The sequence below is a fragment of the Lathyrus oleraceus genome, chromosome 5, assembly GCF_024323335.1.
Source record: "Lathyrus oleraceus cultivar Zhongwan6 chromosome 5, CAAS_Psat_ZW6_1.0, whole genome shotgun sequence".
Lineage (NCBI taxonomy): Eukaryota > Viridiplantae > Streptophyta > Magnoliopsida > Fabales > Fabaceae > Lathyrus > Lathyrus oleraceus.
In genome coordinates, this window is record NC_066583.1 from 516,035,411 (window position 1) to 516,042,370 (window position 6,960).

The window sequence follows — 6,960 nt, forward strand, 5'->3', positions numbered from 1 at the left end:
ATATGGTAGCTTAATCCATCACTAATCATGTTAATTAGCATTTTGGCATAATTAGTAAAATTGCAATTTTGCAAATGGAGGGTAAAATGGTCAATACACAATGACAGCTAGTGCCAGCTGTTTTGACAGCTCAAGCAATCCCCAAATGACATATGTGATGTGTAGAAACTTGTTTCATTCCAATTGGTGGAGTATTTCTCAATTTCACCTTGTGTATGCAAAATATCCAATTTTGACCATTTCATTTTCCAAGCCAAAATCCAATTTACATGCCTTAGCCATGAAATGAATATTCAAACACACTTAAAATGCCATTCCTGAGGTGTTGGAAAAAGTCCCATTCAAAAATTCCAATTATTTTGACATTTGGACAATTTTGCCCCTGATCCAATTCAGCTGTCCAGTTGAAAAGTGACTTTTTGCCTTGGCCATTTTTGGGAAAATCCAATGATGCACCCTCAAAGTACATGTCAAATGGAGTTTGTGCATATAAAGAACTTGCAATTTGGACAAAGTATGTGGTAGTTATGGCCTCCTGATTACGGGTCTTTTCTGAAATTCACTGAGCCATATCTTGCAAACCATACATTGGATTTTCAAGTTCTTGGACTTTTTGGAAAGGTGAGAACAAGATCTACAACTTTCATGTTGAACAATTTTTCATTTGAAGCTTCCTTGGACATCTGGTTTTGAGGTCAAAAACTTTCCATTTTTGGAAACTTCAGTTACAGGTCACCTGCTATTTTTGGCAGTTTTTGTCCTGACTTGATTTTCTTCATTTTTAAGCCTTGCCATGTCATTCAACACTTGTTCCAACATGAATGAAGTGTGTCTAACTTGTTTCCACCTCCAAATCCACCAGATCATGTACAGTTGACCACAGTTGACTTTTCATCTGATAGATGAATTTGGCAATGCATTGATCAATCTGAGCCCCAATTTCCAACTGAAATGGCTCAAGGGTGATACCCTAGCCTCCATAAGCACCATATAGTCACAAAATGATCCTCATCTCCTTCATAAACCCCATCTCCTAATCCAGCCCTGATTGGCCCAATACAATTGATTAGGGTTGACCAGTGGTCAAAACCCTAATCTCAAGGAATCTTCTCCAATCTCCTGATGACATCCAACCATGATGATGATGATGTATCAATTCAAACAAGATGAAGACCAATATCCTTGGAAATCATGAAACCCTAATTCACAGTCCAATCCTCAGATGGCCCATGATCAGTCATTAAACCCTAGGCTTGCACTTTCTGACTTCCTCATCTCCTGATTAAGACTTGGGAAGATGGCTTGCACTATGTAACCACATGATATGAAATATGAAATGCCTAATGTCCTAAAATGATATGCAAATATGTTAATGCTAGTCCCAAGAGAGGAGGGCAAATTTTGAGGTGTTACACAAACGTGGAGTCCGAATGCCAATCACTGGACTTACATCAGCATCCGAACCTAAACGCACACACACTGGAACCCAAATGCCACTCGATGGACTTACATCGGCTTCCAAGCACACGACAACACAACAGGTTAATAGGGAGTCAGGGACTCGAGCCTACAACTGTCAAACAAACACAAAAGAAAAGAAAAGGCGCCCGGAGAGATCAGCTCAATCTCCTGCCTACATACTTCATCTGGTATGAAGATCAGGGCGATGTAGTTCCCCTACGCAGGGACAAAGGTTCTAGCCTAACCAGATAACAGAGGGAGACACAACTCTAGGGAGACTACGACTCGAGCCTAGATGTTGTCATGCAAAGCCAACCCTAAGTTATGGTTTCTAGCTAAATGGCACAAGGGCCAACCTATCCTAAGCAGACACAGGAAAAAGCAAAGTCTCGATTGCAACTAGGGCAAGAGAAAAGGGATATCTCAATCACAACAGGGGTGAGAGAAAAGAGATCAGTGTTAGTGGTTAGTCAAACTCGGCAAGACATCGCGTCTCGTGCCTACGTATCTCATCTGGACATGAGAATCAGAGTTGCCGTAGTTCGGCCAAACAACTCTAAACGTGGCTCACACAAGGGTTAAGCCACACAGACTTGACTTGCACAGGAAGCAAGTCAAGCACAACCTACCTTGCACAAGGGCAAGTCTAAGCTAAACCTAAAGAGGCAAAGCAAACAGGCAATCACAATCACAAGAAGCACACTCTATATGCATACAAGAGGCTCAAGCAAAAGGTTAGGCACTAGGGCCAACTGGAATAGGGTAAGTGTGCTCTTAACCTTGCCATTGAGGGGCTAAGGTGAAGCAGATGAAAGGATGAAGTGAGGATGAGACCTCACAGCTCTTATCCCTGGCCAGGGAGAGCTAATAGACAAATGAGCATGGGTCCAGAAAGTGGGAACCCTTCTATACTCGAAGACTCTGACACTGTACACTTTGTACAAGATCTTGGGTTTGTATCCCAATGCATCAACACACAGCAGTGTGAGCAGAGGGATGACACAACAAGAGTAGTGGGGGATAGATTGCATATCCCTACCTTCCACCAATTGCCTTACTTGAAGGACTTTTCCTGCTTGGGACAATTTTAAACACACACAAGCATGGCCTCTTAAGGAGGACTTCAGACAGTTTGCCCGGTCAAATAACAGACCGGGTCTCCAGACTACATGAAGTAAAAGAGATTATACCTCAAGCAAATTGCTAAAAGCAAAGCAAAGCAAGTTCAGAGAACTTAAGCAACTAAAGTACCTGAAAAAGTCAAAACAATCAGCAAACAGTTCAAAAGTTTAAATCAAAAGGAATTGGTAAACGGTCAACACAGATGGTCAACTGTGCAAGGCATAAGACTCAAACACATGAGTCAAACCTACAAAACAAAAGTTAGCATATGACAAAACAATCAAGTCCAAACAAGTTTGAATGATCTTTGAGGCATTGGTGCTTAACCTGAAACAGGAACTCAATTGTAAGCTCAAAAGACCACTAGGACTAGCCTAGGGTCAAGGATGAAAGAAAAAAGTTAAAACAGCAAAGAAAAGTCAACCAAAGTCAAGGTCAAACATTTAAGAAGCTATCACAATTGGGCCCACATTCAAATCATGCATTATTATCATTTCATGAACATTTGAAGTCAAAGTAAGGCAAAGGAAAGCATACAAAAGTCAACAGAATGACTTGCATCAAAAGTCAACCCAAACATTCTCAAAAATCATCAAATAAATCACACTCAATCCTAACATCTAACATGGTAGACATGTAAAATTTCATGGCATTTGGATGAGAGGAAGGCAGTCAATTAAAATCAAGAAGTCAACATAATTTCAAGTAAGCACAATGAAAGTCAACAAACATGGGTCAACTTCAAAAAATCATATCAATTTGAAAACAGATGAGAAATAAATGAAATTAACACCAATGCAAAGCTCAAGATGTCTAGTTATCACATATGAAATTTCATGATCGTACAATATGGTGTGAGAATTTCCCAAATGATATGGCAATGTGTAGCACAAAAAGTCAACCATGGACTAGGCAGGGAAGAAAATTCACAATCAAATGGAAAACAGCACAATTAATTCCAAGAAAATTCATACACCAACTAGACATGTGATAGATGATTCATGCAAAATAATGGGGTCAATTGGATGTAGGGAAGCATGTGAACAAAAATTGGGAAAATGCATGTTCATGTTGTGACACCAAATGTAACCTCTAACTTCAAAAATTCATATCCAGCAAACCACAAATGGGAAGTCCACAAACTTTATATCAAAATGAAGGTGAGTGTGTCTAGTTTTACCACAAAAAATTTCAAGGTCAAAGGATGCAACATGAGTATTTCACAATTGTTTTGGCACAATGTATCAATTTGGCATACAAGTCAAGAAACCAATTATCAATTAAAATCCAGCCAATGAAAAATTAATTAAAAAACACAGTTAAATACTAGACACATTCATGAACATTATGGAAAAAATCTCATGATTTTTGGATGAAAATTGAAAGAGAAATGAATTGTGCAAGATGAGGAATAAATTGGAGTAAGCATGAACAAATGACATGAACTAGTGGTCAAACAAGGAAGTCAGCATGGCATAATTGTAATTCAGGACATTACTAATCAAAACGCCCGCGTTTTGAATGGCCACACGAAATAACCTGATTGGTTGGCCTTCAATGAAACAGTAAAACAAGCAACAACAGCCAATAGCAATCGAGATTTCTGGGCAACTAGGGTTTATCACAAGGGTTTATGCAGCTGGGCATCATGAACATCATCATCATGCAATCATCCAACATAAAATTCAGCAGCATCAAGCATACAGCATGGCCATGTAACAACATCATTACTAAGCAACATTAGCTAACAACAAAACAAACACGAACATGGGAATTCTGGGCAGATATGAAGGTTCAAACAGCAGAGCATCATCACCATCATTCAAACATGAGCAAAATCGAATCACCCAGAAATCCAAATTAAACATGGCAATAGCATCTACCAACAATAAGCATCGCATATCCAGTAATCAAACACATTAAAGCAAGCTTACAAAAGAAATCAATGGAAACAAGTTTGAGCATGAAGATGTAAATGCAGATTTCTCACACGTCTCTTAATCATTTCAAGCAAGGCATAGTTTAATGGAACCAGCATTCAAAGATCTTCATTAGACATGGCATGATTTGGACAAATAAGGAAGTTGAAAAACTTACTTGAATTGAAGAAACTCGATGGTACAGTGTCGTTTTGGTGATTTTAAGCTGAAACAGAAGAGGATAACGCTTGGTAGTGAAGGGTCCTTGAGGTTGTATGGCTCAATCTTGCTTGGAATTTTTCAATGCTCTAACTGCCATGGTTGATTCTTGAAGAAAACAGAACGAGAGAGATGGTTCCAGCTAGTAAATGAGGCTGCAACAAGACTCCAAATGGTGCTTGAATGATGAAGGAATGAAGGTTACTCGAGTTCTTTGAATGGTTTGTGCAGAAATTCACCTTTGAGCCAAAATGCAAGATGTGAGAGTGGAAGTTTTTTTGTGTGGTTTCAGCTGCTACTTAGGGTTGGAATGAGCAGAGAACTTCACTTATATGTGCTGTTTAAGCCATCCTAATCAAATGCTAATCAAATTTTAACTTAATGAATCAAAATGCAAAAATGCTAAGTTGCACATAGGTGTATATGGAGGTGCAGTGCTGCCACGAAATGGGCCTTGGGATAGGTCTCAAATGCCATTTACATATGCTGTTTTTGGTCTGCTGAAGATTTGCTACATTGCTTGGTTCTTATGAGTCCATTTGCCAAAATACCAAGTTATGCACCTTTTGCCAAAATTATGGTATGATGATGGAATGGGCATGAATTTGGAATTGGAGCAAGTTTCAAATAGCATATAAAGTGAATCCCAATTGGCCAATTGTGTAAAAAGTCAATGAATCAAAAAGTCAAAGTTTGGTCAAACTTTGATTTTTAATGGAAAAGGTTAAAAAATGCCATTTTGGTTGGCAAGGTTTTGGAGGGTGAAATTTATATTTTTGGAAAGAGGATGAAAAATGTGGTTTGTAGGAAAAAACCCCACCAAATTTGGCCTTATGGTTTGAGAGATATGCCTCTTTGAAGTTCACAAATTGATGAAATGAATTGATCATATCTTGACAACCACACATGGGATTTGAGAGTTCTTGGACTTTTTGAAAATGGGAGAACAAGACCTTCAACTTTCATGTTGGGCAAAAATTCATTTGAAGCTTGTATCATGATGCAAGTTGAGGATCAAGAAGTTTCTATTTTTGGCAGTTGAAATTACAGGTCCAGTTTCTATTTTAGGAAATTTTCTGATTTGCTTCAGATTCTTCAATGAGGTTGATTGTCATGACATATGAGGCCTATTAGGACATGAATAAGCTCTCCCAAATCAATTCCATCCATCAAATCCACAAAATCAACCACAGTTGACCAACTTTGACTTTTCTAGGGTTTTGGACTGTCTGTGCACTTCTGATGAATTCCAAACCCTGATTCCTTGAGACTTTGACTTCAAATGATGACCCAAGTTGTATGGACTCTTGATTATTGACCATGGTGCCCAAATTCCACAAGAATGGCCACCATCCACTGCTTTGACTGATTGTTGACTGTCTAGGGTTTTTGCCTGGCTGTGCATTGACTGATGACCTCTGAGCCTTCAACCCTTGACTTGAACACTTCAAATGAACCTCCAAGTCATGTGAACTTGTTGGACAAACCCTAGGGCTTTGATTCCTTGAGAAATACCTTTGCTTGATTGGTGGACTGATCTCCTGATCAGTTTGACCTAATTCTTGCTTGCTTGCTCTTGAGGCAACTGGGGACAATGCAATGCTATGCAATGTATCATGATATGCTATGACCTAATATGAAATGGTATGCACAATGATAGGTGCAAATTTGAGGTGCTACAGCTGCCCCTATTCAATCAGCTGGAAACCCGAACGGATGATAGCAATGGCTGTCAGACTTTCAGGGTAAACAGGGATTGAATACCAAAGAACCGTAGAAATTTGCACCGACTGAATATAATACAAACAGAACCACGTCATTTACCGATGACAACTGCATGACAGCTTCAGAAAAGCAAAACCATTTACCGATGGTTGGAAACTGGGACCTTGATATTTACCGATATCAACTTCAGCACGACCATTTACCGATGGCTGCTGGGGAAAATAAAATTCTGAAAAGCAAAACCATTTACCGATGGTTAAAACTTGAAACTTGATATTTACCGATATCAACTTCGGCAAAACCAATTACCGATGGCTGCCGGGAAGAACAAACTTCAGAAAAGCGAAAACCATTTACCGATGGTTAGAACTGGGACTTTGATATTTACCGATATCAACTTCAGCACGACCATTTACCGATGGCTGCTGGGGAAAATAAAATTCTGAAAAGCAAAACCATTTACCGATGGTTAAAACTTGAAACTTGATATTTACCGATATCAACTTCGGCAAAA